This window comes from Ceratotherium simum, chromosome 2 (genome assembly GCF_057802395.1).
Source record: "Ceratotherium simum simum isolate JZ-2026a chromosome 2, ASM5780239v1, whole genome shotgun sequence".
Classification (NCBI taxonomy): domain Eukaryota; kingdom Metazoa; phylum Chordata; class Mammalia; order Perissodactyla; family Rhinocerotidae; genus Ceratotherium; species Ceratotherium simum.
Window position 1 is genome coordinate 25744535 of NC_141901.1, and position 12586 is coordinate 25757120.

At 43.6% G+C, this 12586-nt stretch overlaps 1 protein-coding gene and 1 pseudogene across 1 annotated transcript in view; both read left to right on the forward strand.

Annotated features, from left to right (window-relative positions):
* Positions 1-12586, forward strand: part of KCNH1 (potassium voltage-gated channel subfamily H member 1) — a 356052-nt gene that overhangs the window by 220594 nt on the left and 122872 nt on the right. The gene's annotated exons all lie outside the window — the stretch shown is intronic.
* Positions 5291-6028, forward strand: LOC101407758 (acidic leucine-rich nuclear phosphoprotein 32 family member B pseudogene; annotated as a pseudogene).

Sequence of the window (12586 nt, forward strand, 5' to 3'; positions counted from 1 at the left end):
AGCAGAGCGTTCAGCCAAATGTGGGACTGTCTAAGGGCAGAGGCCATGTGACTGCACAGGTTGCGTGTCCCTGGAGCCAGTCCTGAATGCAGCGTGCATGCGAGGAAGGGGAGGACTCAGGGTTGTCTGAAGCATAGCTATGGGAGAGTGAGTAGTGGAAGGCAAGGGTGCAAAGGCAGGTTGGAGCCACATGCTTGGGTGCCACGCTTAGGAGGATGGACTGGATGCTGAGTCAGTGGGGAACCTCTGAAGTGTGAGCTGGGAATGATATGATCAAAAGAGTGTTTTGGAAAGATGGCTACTGCAGTGTAGAGGCAGGATCGAGGTGGTTTGGGAGGGGCTGAAGAGAGGACAAGGGCTTGGGAAGCGATTGGAATGTGGACCTTTGAGAAGGAATGGTTCTGAACACTAGAAGCAGCAAGAATGGAATGGAGAAAATGGACACCAGACACATATCAGAAGTAGAGATTTCGGGTAACTGAATTGGGAAAGTTGAGGAAAGGGGTAGGCAGAAATGATACAAAATGTTTAGGCTGCATGATAGGACTGACAAGAACAGTCAAAGGAGAGCTGGTAGGTGAGAGAGTTGGGCATTCAATCCATGTTCTTTGACTGACGAATTGGCTGATTATCTGCAGTGACTTCATTACTCTGCTAGGATTTAACCAAAGCAATAAGAGTTAAATGGTGGAAATAACTGAGTATGTGTAAATTCTTCAGCAAAGGGCCTTTCCCATATCCTCATTATATTTAATGAAGCTCTGAAAATGTCCGTGGGTTCATAGCACACGCTAGTGGTTTGCTGAGCAAGTCTTGATTAAGTGTAAATCCAAGCATCTTAGCCTGGTATAAGGCTTCAGGCCTGACCCCTGGCTACATGTCCAGCCCCTTCTCTCACCACTCTTCATCCATACCTGGTGCCCCAGGGCTGAACCACTTCCTTTTCCTTGGGAGTCTTCCCTCCCCACTCCACTGCCATACCCTTAACTCCCATTTATCTTTCAAAACCCTTCTCTGGGCATACTGCACACCCTGCCCACTTCCTCCACCTCCAGTCTGGATTGCACCCTGACCACACCAAGTCTCGTTTGTTTGTTCTTATGGGACCAGGTCTTATCAGACATTGTATCTGAGTGCTAGCACAGTGCCTAGCACAAGGGAGATGCTCGGTAAATGTTTGTGGAATAAATGAATGAATGAAGAGACCAAATTTGTCCGTTAGACTGAAGTGATTGAAAGCCCATTCGATTTAACTTTAAATTTAACTCAATTTAACTAAAAGCATTAAATAGTTGTACTGCTTTTAGTTCCAAAGAGGGCACATGATCTGCAATTTCTAAGCAACAGAACGTGTACTGCTGCTGATTAAACAACCAAGTGCCAAATGGGGCTCGGTTTGATCCTTCTGGCACCCCAGCCCACCTGTAGTAACCAGAGACCAGGGAGGAGCAGGGCCATCTCAAGAGCGACATGGGGGTAGGAGGGGTCCACACTAGTGGATTGTCTGTAGAGAATTTAAAAATATTAAACTATTGACTGAAAGTTGGACTGTTTCTGTTATCATCATGAGCTGGCAATTCTAAATGATGTCAGTGATAAAATACCCTTCCCCCTCAGAGACTGCCTTCTCCCACTGGTCCCCCAGAGTTCCCCTAGGAGCCCTACTGGGGAGCAGAACAGGGTTTCAAGCATGCCTCTCAGGGCAGAATACAGACTATTATCTGCTCTTTCTATAAGCTTGGGCCCCTCAGAACTTTTTTCCTCCGCATATTGATGGCAGTGTCATAGCGCCCTTCCAGGGCCACACCTGTCACTTCTTGGGTTCTCTCCATCCCTCCTTTCAGATTCAGGGAGGCATCCAGAGGGTCGATTGGCTCAGAAGAGCCTCTCTGAGTGGAGGTGAAATCTAAGTTTTAGAAGAGAAGTGCAGGGCTATCATGGAACCAGGATCTCTGCCCTATGTATATGCCTGAGGGGAGCAATGTCTAAGAGAGGGGATGAGGGTCTATGTCTGGTCTTCCATTTACTAGCACATGTATAACTTGTAGACCTCACTTAGTGAAAACATCTTTCTGAAACTCCTCCCCATGTGCTGGATTAAGTTGGAAAATATTTCAAAAGCTACAGAAGCTATGCCAGTTTGAAAACTTTTACTGTCAGAATTAGCAAACAACGAGTTAATTCTATAATGTATATTGATACCCTGTCTTGGCAAACCAAATTAGCAGTTTGAAAGGTATGGTGGTAATACCAGTGCATCACTTATAAACACCAAGATAGTTAGTGTCTCCCTTGGCTTTAGTGAGCTGTTAGAATGAGCTCCCAATTGGTGGGTTCCTCTGACTTCTCCCCTGGAACCTGTGAGCAGAGCAGGGTCCACATCCTAGGATGCTGGTTGAGGTTTGCCATGTCTGTGCTGAGCCCAAGGGCAGAGATACCAGGTATAGACAAGGAGCTCCACTGCCTTCAGGATAAAACCCAAAGACGCCCTTTATGATGTGGGTCCTGTCAAACCCCAGCCTCTTCTCTGAGGATCTCCCCAGCACCCTCTTTGAATTCTAGGCACCAGCCATGCTGAGAGACTTGCAGTTCCTCAGACAAGATTTGTTCTCTCAACCTGCCCACCTTGGCCATACTATTTCCTTTGCCTGGAATTTTCCATATACCGCACTCCTTTTTTTACCAGAATAATTCAGGACTAAGTTCTGGCATCTTCTCATGGCGGGAGGCCTTGCTTTGCTCAGTTCCCCAAATGGGGTCAGTTAATGCAGACTATGTTTCCATATCCTTATGTTGTAGCTAAATAACCTCACCTGTCTCCCAGCCCGCGTTGTCCTCATCCTTGCCTTCTGCACCTTAGCACACATTATTTCCTTCGTCTAGATCACCTTTCCGCTTGTTTCCTTCTAACCTTGGCTCTGCCCCACCAGAAGAATTCTCTGGGGTTGTTTCTTCTGTTTATCTCAAGGCTGACTATATTTTGCTAAGCACTAGTCTTAACAGTCCCTGATAGCTACCACCAAGTCAACTGTTCAGTGGGGATGCTCTGGTGAAACTGAAGCAGAAATCCAGAGAAATTCACCACTCAGGCCTTTACTATTAACAACACTATCAACAGAAGAGTAGAATCCAATGATTTCTGATTGCTATTTTTTTGGACAAATTTATCAAGATATGTAAATACTATATCAAACAGCTAAATACAAGTTGAATGTTGTATTTTTTTCCCCCTCTCTAAACTCAACATATCCACCACTGCTTAGCTTAATTTTTATTTTTCTCTCCACCTTCAGGGTAACCTTGACTGTCTTGCAGCCCCGTGATTCAGGACAGGAAGCCCAGGACCCTTGGCCTGTCCAAGTGTCACGGCAGACACTCAAAGCTTGGCTGTTCATAGACCTGGTGAAGGTTCCGTTTCCTCCCCCTCCCGCGTGGCCAGCCCTCCTTAGCCATCTCTCTTCATGAAAAATAATCACCTTGGTTATTTCAAAGCCTAAAATTACCTTTTTCTTTACACTCTATTTCTTAATCTTTTCTCTTTCAAGTGAGAAGAGAAAACAAAATAAAGACTGCGATATTTTCCTAGTCTCTCTACAATCTGAATCTAGCCTATGATTATTTCTTCTCAGCTAGGAAAAAGTTCATTTATCAACTTAGTTACGAATTCCTTCAATTAACTACTCCCCTCTTTAATTTTTTTCATCATCAGTACCTAATTAGCATTAAGTACTTCCTGGTAAGCCTGTTGTTTTATAATCTGTTTCATAAAGACATCACACTCTTTTCCTTAAACATGTTAAAATAGTTGAACATAACCAGACTTTTTCAAAACAAGGCATCCAGTGGTTACTCACAGACTAATTTAGAGGCTCACAGATGGGGATGAGATAATGGTGCCTATAAGAATCATGGGAAGTTTTTACAAATCTACTTGCTCATCATCTTCTCACCCCACTTCACCCCTGGGTATAACTAAACCTAGGAAAATGTAATTTTTAAAAAGCTCTTTTGGGGATTCTAATATGCTCCCTGGTTGAGAATCATGGTCATGGTGGTTCCAGGTAGATAGGGCCCATCTGAGTATTGTTGATTTCACACGAGTTACACTGGGGAGCAGAGTGGGGAAGTCAGATGTGATGGTTCTAGGAGGCTTCTGGAAGAGTTATGTTTTGAGTTGCATCTTGAATAATAATAATGTAGCAACCACTGACATGTGTTGAGCGTGTACTGCATGGAGCACTTCAAATACATCATCACATTTAATCCTCCCCAGAATCCTACTGTAAGGCAGATGGTGTTATCCCCATGTTACAGATGAGGAAAATGGAGCTCAGAGAGATCAAGTTCTTTGCCCAAAGTCACACAGAAAGTAAGTAGCAGAGTTGGTGTTTAACCCTTCAGTCGGTGTGACTCCAAAGCTCTGATGGCCATGGAGTGTCAGATTTAGTGGGAGGGAAGCAACAGAGACTCATGGCGTGGGTAATGGCCAGAGAATTATTTCCTATCTGATCAAAATCTTTGTGGAAGACAGATACCTGGGCTTATAAGAAGTCCTCAAAGTCAATTATGGACAACACCATTAGGCTGGAAATTGTCTTTGTCTCTAAGAAGATGAGAAAGGCCATGTTTTTATCATCATGAATAGACCTGGTATATTATCATCCACTTCAATTTTTATTTCTAATTCCATAATCATGATTCATCATCATAGTCATTTATTGGAGATCAGAGGGACTTCAGAGCCCATGCAGTCCTGTTTCTTGTCTGACTTCCTCATTTGGCAGGTTGATTTATGCAAGGAAAGGAGCAGTGGTTCTCAACAGGGGTGAATTTGCTCGCCATGGGACATATCACAAAGTATGGAGACATTTTTCGTTGTCACAACTGGGAGGTGCTAATGGCATCAGTGGGAAGAGGTCAGAGATTCTGCTAAACATCCTGCAACACACAGAATAGCTCCCCAGCGGCGCCCTGCGAGCCTCTGTGGAGCAGAGCAGCCGTCGCCGCGGTGTCTCCAGGTTAAGCGCAGTGGGGGGCCTGGCCGGGGGCGGCGGGGGGAGACCAGCGCTGCGCCCCAGCCCCCTTTTCCCCCCATGGTTTCGCTCCACTCCCGTGGGTACCTCGGCTCAAGGGGCTCCGCTCGCTTGCCCGACCGCGCCCCGGACCACGCCGCCGGCCTCTGCTGCGAGCGAGCCCCTTCCGATGGCCTTAGCTGCGCAAGCCAGGACCGTCTCTCTTCTCCGCTCCCGCCGTGGAAAGTTTGAAGAACGGGGAAGAGGGAAACGTGGTTATGAAGAGGACGATCCACCTGGAGTGGAGAATGATACCCTGGCAGCTGTTCAAGACCTTGTCCTGGACAATTGCAAATCAAATGATGGGAAAAGCGAGGCCTCAGCTGCATTTGTGAACTGAGTTCCTCAGTTTAGTAAATGTAGGCTTGATTTCAGTTTCAGATCTCCACAAACTACCTAAATTGAGAAAGCTTGAGCTCAGGACAGTAGAGTGTTTAAAAGTCTGGATATGTTAGCAGAAGAACGTCCAAATCTCATACATCTAAACTTAAGTGGATGTAAATTGAAAGCTATCAGCACCTTGGAATCTTTGAAAAAGTTGGACTGTCTGAAAAGCCCGGATCTGTTTAAGTGTGAGGTTATTAACCTGAATGACTACCCAGAGTGTCTTCAAGCTCCTGCCCCAGCTGACCTGCCTGGATGGCTATGACCAAGAGGATGGGGAAGCCCCTGACTCAGATGCAGAGGTCCATGGTGTAGACCAAGAAGAGGAAGATGAAGAAGGAGAACGTGAGGAGAATGAGGATGGTGAGGAGGAAGAGTTTGACGTCAAAGAGGATGAAGATGTAAAAGGGGAAGAGGATTGAAGATGAAGTCAGTGGGAGGAAGAAGGATTTGGATAAGGTGGAGAAGTTGGTGAAGATGAAGACGATGAGATGAGGATGAAGAGGGAGAAAGAAAACAGGAAAGGTGAAAAGAGGAAGAGAGAAACAGATGAAGAAGGAGAAGATGATTAACACCCCAAATAACCTGCAAGAAAATAACTGTTAGGTATTTGTTGGACTGCTTGTTTAGATTTGTTAGCTGTTAAAAAAAAAAGGGTAACTGTGATACAAACCCCAGGACACCCACCCACCCAAAGAGCCAAAGACTAGTTCCTGTGACATTCCTCCTTCCTTCATTTAGTTCTTCTTGGAAATCCACCACCAATCATGGGGACTTCACCCCAACAGAACTGTAAGCGTTGTTAGTTTTTCATGTAAGACTATTGCTTTCGCATGAATAGCTGTGATTGGTGAGTCAACCGTCTGTGGCTACCAGTTACACTAAGATTGTAACAGCATTTTTACTTTCTGTACAGTAAAGAAGCTTTGTAAATCTTAATATTTAAAAAATTAAAAAGAAAAAAGAGGGGCCGGCCTGGTGGCGCAAGCGGTTAATTGCGCGTGCTCCGCTGCAGCCTCCCGGGGTTCGCCCGTTCGGATCCCGGGCCCACACTGGCGCACCACTTGTCAGGCCATGCTGTGGCAGCGTCCCGTATAAAGTGGAGGAAGATCGGCATGGATATTAGCCCAGGGCCAGTCTTCCTCAGCAAAAAAAGAGGAAGATTGGCAGATGTTAGCACAGGGCTGATCTACCTCACAAAAAAAAAAAAAAAAAGAAAGCTTCCCACAGCAAAGAATTACCTGGCCCAAAATATCAATTGTGCTGAGTCTAGAAACCCTGGTGTAAAGGTTCAGGGCAGGGACTTTGTACCCAGACTGTCTGGGTTTGAATCTAGCTCCATACTTACTAGCTGTGTGACCTTGGGCAAGTTGCTTAACCTCTCTGTGGCCCAACTGCAAATAAGGCAAATGATAGTCCCTGCCTTATAGGGCTGTTAAGAGATTTAAATGAGTCAATATATTTGAAGCATTGGAACAGTATCTGGCACACAGTAGACGTGTTTAGACAGGCATCTGGTGCAGTGGTCGAGTTGGTTGCCATGCCAGCCTGCCTGGGTGTGACTCCTCCATCTGCCACTAACCAGCTGTGTGACTTTGAGCAGTCACTTAAACATTCTTGACTCAGAATCTTTATCAGTAAAATGAAGACAGTAGTAGTATCTACCATTAAGATAAATCATGTATGCAAAGTGGTTAGAACAATGACTTGCACATCATAAAAGCTATAGAAGTACTAGTTGTTATTATTGCTGTTATCATTATTCATTTATTCATGCATTAAACAAATATTTGGGCCTCCTGTGCCCAACGAAGTGAAGTCATTTGCCTTACAGCTGTTAGATGGCAGATTCTGGATTAGGACCACTGACTCACGAAAGGATGGCTCTGTCTGGTATGATAGTTTACTCTCCGCTTCTTCCATCCTGTGTGGTAGAAAGCAGGGGGATCTATCATTCTGGGTAATTATTACTTTGGAGACAATGTGGAGAGAGACACTGTGACCTACAGTGTCACTTAGCAACTAAATAACTCCAATTCTGCCTTTGAAAACTAAGAGACTGATGGTTGTTTGGTGAGGAAAATCAACAGATGCTGGAGGTGCTGCGATCAGAGTTGTCAACAATGGAGAAAGTGATTTTAATTTCTTTCTATTATTTTTATTGGAAGCGGTATTTCTTTATTTGAACTTTTCTTTTTTTTTTTTGATGAGGAAGATTAGCCCTGAGCTAACATCTGTTGGCAAACTTCCTCTTTTTTTGCTTGAGGAAGATTGGCCCAGAGCTAACATCTGTGCCAGTCTTCCTCTGTTTTGTATGTGGGTCACTGCCACAGCATGGCTGATGAGTGGTGTAGAACCATGCCCAGAATCTGAACCCACAAACCTGGGCCACCAAAGCGGAGTGCACCAAACTTAACCGCTATGCCATGGGGCTGGCCCCTATTTGAGCATTTAAAAAAAATTATTTTATTGAAGTCATATTGGCTTATAACATTGTGTAAATTTCAGGTGTACATTATTATATTTCATCTTCTCTATAGGCTGCATCGTGTTCACCACCATAAGTCTAGTTGCCATTCATCACCCTACATATGTGCCCCTTTACCCCTTTTACCCTCCCCCCACCCCCTTCTCCTCTGGTAATCACTAATCTGTTCTCCTTATCCATGTGTTTGTTTATCTTCCACATATGATTGAGATCGTACAGTGATTGTCTTTCTCCATCTGACTTATTTCACTTAGCGTAACACCCTCAAGGTCCATCTGTGTTCTTGCAAATGGCACCATTTCATCTTTTTTGTGGCTGAGTAGTATTCCATTGTATATATATACACCACATCTTCTTTATCCATTCATCTGTTGATGGACACTTGGATTGCTTCCAAGTTGGCTATGGAAAAAGTATTTCTTTAAAAGGCACTGTGTGCAGTCATTGTGCTGTTCCAATTTAGTTCATCGTGGTGATAGTAGTGCCTTCTGAAAAGTTTTTCTTTTTCATTTTGAGATGTAGAAGGAAAATAAAGTTTGAGCTTTGTGAGAGCTTATAACTTTAGAAGTAGACATAACCACTATTGGAAAATGAGTCCAGTTAAGGTTAAGATGCTTGTTTAAATGGCTTTAAAAATTATGTGTTATTTTAAATGGGTTGGTTAGTTAGATTCTCTTTGATGAGTCATATTGGAGAAATATAAACTCAGGGCTCTCATTATGAAGTAAAGCAAGACCTGGGTTTGCAAACCTGCAAGCCCGTCTACCTTTAGCCAGGTATAACTGTAACTGAGTGGTCCTCTCTTTGCAATCAAGAACTCAGCAAGCACAAAATAAGTAAAATAAGGAAATTATTTGGAGACCTTTCCAACCTGGGTCTGACCTTCTTGATTCATTTGCAGAAGTAATTGCCTGTGGAAATTGCTATGCTTTTATCTATGGTGCTATTAAAACACTGGTTGAAATGAGGTGGCACAGGCTGCGTTGTTAATGGGTTACCGTGGAGTGGGAGCTGTTGTTTTATTCGACAGATGAGAAGTGGCTGAAAATAACCTGTCTCCCCTGTAAGAATTTTGCTTGTTAAGTGACATTCACCAACGCAGCAGAGTTTCAGTGTGGTATAGGAATTTGTGCTATTCTTAGCAAGATATTAAATGAGAGTTTTCAGGCTTTTCTTGTTCTAAAATAGGGAATGTATGAGTGTTTTATATTCTCTGATTTGGGGAGCATTTTCTGTGCCCAAGGCAATAGCTGTCCAGCTTGAGGAGGAATGAGGGCCCAGTGCTGGCAGGAAATTCAGAGCTGAGTGTAATCTTTTCCGTCAGAGTATCCCATACATCAAGGTATTCCTCACCTGTGGGCTTGCTCCCTCCCTCATTCTCTCCTGGCTTTATTGCCGTTGTTCTGCCTGGTAGAGTAAGGTTAACTGCCTTCATAGCCTCTTTCTGCTTCCTCAGTAAGGCCCAGTATCTTTTTTTATTTTTCCCCTCTGACCATCATCCCTTGGGGTGGGGCATTATACTTAAAACTTATTAGGGAAATACTGATGATCAGTATGGTAAAAAGCACTGCTTCTCACACTTTAAGGTGCCTCAAAATCACCTGGAGAATTTGAGAAGATACAAATTCCTGGACCTCACTCTCAGAGATTTCTGATCCAGTAGGTCTGGTGTAGGCCTGAGAATTCGTGTTTCTACCAAATGCCCAGGTGGTGTGATGCTGCTGGTCCCAGACCAAATTTGAGAAGCCCTTGTGTGATATTGTGATTTATAATGAGAAATACATGTTTGGTCTTCATCTCTGCTTCTGGCACAGCGCTCCTAAAACTCTTGGAATTTCCTATGATGAGAGCAATAAAGGTGTCTCCCATCATATGGTAATGAGATGACTTTTGGAACTCACCCAACAATGGGAGCTCCTCCCCAGGAGAACCAACCATGTGATTAGAAGGTTGGAACATACAGTCCCACCAGTCTGACCTCTGGGGAGCGGAGGGGAGTCTGGAGGTTGAATCAGTCCCGAGTGGCTAATAATTTAATCAATCATGCCTGTGTAATGAAGCCTCCATAAAACTCCAAAGGAGACCTTCCAGGTTGGTGAACCAGAACGCTTCACTGTGCCATTGTACTGGGCCCCAAACTTCTCAGGGACAGAAGCTCCTTTGTTTGAAGCCTTGACTTATGTTTCTGTTTATCTGGCTGTTGATTCTTATCCCGTAATACCTTTTGTAATAAACCAGTAATCTAGTGAGTAAATGAGTTTCTTGAGTTCTGTGAGTTGCTCTAGCAAATTAATCAAACCCAAGGAAGGGGCCGTGGGAACCTCTGATTTATATAGCCAGGCAGCCAGAAGCACAGGTAACAACCTACACTTGGGATTGGCATCTGACGTGGAGGGCAGTCTGTGGGACTGAGTCATTGGCTTGTGGAATCTGATGCTATCAGAATTGAGTTGAATTGTAGGACACCCAGCTCATGTTGGAGAATTGGTGGTGGTGTCTGGAAAAACCCCACCTACATTGTATTTGGATCCAGAACCCTTACCTTGTATACTTGAACCTGTGCAAACTCGCCTCTTTGAGACAGTCTCTTCAATAGGTAGTCAAATTCAGCATTTATTGGGCACCCACTGAATGCAAGGGAGTATGCCCCTGAAATGACCCCACCACAATTCCTGCATTCCAGAAATTTTTCTATTTAATGAAAAGCACCAGTCTACATATCATAGTAGGATGTACCCACTCAAAGCCAATGGCTGAGGGAACTAGAATCCAGGGGTGATTGATCGAGGGATGTTAATTAACATTGGATGGTTTGAGAAAGAAAACTAAGATTTATTTCAGGTCTACCCCACGCCAGCCGGTGTTGTCATTGGCATTTGTCATGTTAATTCATTGAATCTTCACAGAAACCCTGAGAGGTGGAGATTATCTTCTCCTTTTCATTAACGAGGAAACTGAGGCTCTTACAACTTGAATTAGTGGCAGGGCCAATAAGTCACAGCCCGGGTCCTTTCTTTTCAGAGCCCAGGTTATTTTCACTATACCAGGTTGCTTCCCAGCATTGCACATGACTCGCCTGAGTGTTCAGCTAATGTTTGTTGGATTTAGACATCTGATGATTAAGTTAGTGAGGGATAGTTTCCAGAAAATGGTAACCTAGAGATGGTTATCCTTAATCATCCTGTTAATTATTGTTATTATTTATTGAGCATTTATAATGTACCAGGTACCACGGTAGGCATTTTATTTACATTATCTCATTTATTAAAAAATAAACTATAAGGCAATTATTAACTCCATTATATACAATGAAATTTACAGAGGGTGAATGATTATCATGAGGTTGGTAGTGGACCCAGGATTCCAAATTGCAGCTTTTTGTCTCCAAAGCACAGACTCTTTGCGTTCTTCTATGCAGGGTTGATCTTCTATCATGGCAATGAGTAGTTAGTTCTTTGTTTTCCATTGTTACTACTCATTTCTTCCCAGACAATGAGATTTATAGCTATGGATTTCAAGTCACAGGAAATAAGATTTTAGAAATTAGTTGCCAGTTACCATGCCAATATAAACATTATTCTCTCACCCACTCCATCATTATCACATTAGAATAAGCAAAAGCAATAGCAGCAAAGACCAAAAATACTACATTAACTAAATTAGACATGTTGCTGTCATGTGGGCCAGGTGAAATAGAAAAAGGACTAAGTCTAGTTCCCAGGCCTTCTTCCCTACCCCCTCTCACTTCCCCCACGCTTATACCTATTCTTCAGTCCGTCCTAATTCATGAATAGCTTCATTCAAAGTCACTAAATTATCAGTATTTTAGCTGATGTGTCAAGTTCTTAGCATTTATGGATTTTAGAGATTCTTTTGAAGGCTTTTGTTTTGCCAGGATGAGCTTGATTTAAAACCTCTCTCTCTGGACTCCAATATTTTCCTGCAATGATAAAATTTGAGTCCATCTATGCAATTAAAAGACAATAGTCGCCATTCAGGCTGTGTTCCATGTTACTGTCTTAACAAAATGCTCTCTGATGTGTGTGTTCTTGACAGTTGACTCCAGGATAATTAACTGAAAGACAAGATAACATTGAGGGTCTCTGTGTGCCACCTCGGTACTCTGGGAACTTGCACAGTATCTCGTTCACCCAACAGTCCAGGGAAGTGAGCAGGTGTTTTTCCTTTTGTCAGACTGACAGAAACAGAGGGAAAAAGAAATAAAGTAACTTGCTTCTGGCCACACGGCTCTAAGTGGCTGAGCTGGAATTTGAACCCAGGAAGGTATAACTCTGAAGACCCTATCTTTTTTTCCTTATCAGATAATATTATGGGTGCAGAAGTCACTAGGTTCACCTGTTGGGATTTGCTGGGCTGCTCTTAACATGGGAAGCAGAAGATCGACTTCTGAGCTCCTTCTCTGCCTTTTTAGACTCTATTTGCTGTATCTCATTAATGTCTTGGATGTGAGAGGTTGTCTCTGGACTGCTTTGAGCTCTTACTGCCAATGTTGTGTGTGTTAATGACCTTCCTGCCAAACCCACCAGGGCAGCTATCTGACTTAATGAGCAGTTCCTCCTAATCAGATGGCTGGCCAGCAGGGGATTGAGGAACATAAGAGTGGTGATTTTATTTTAAGGGA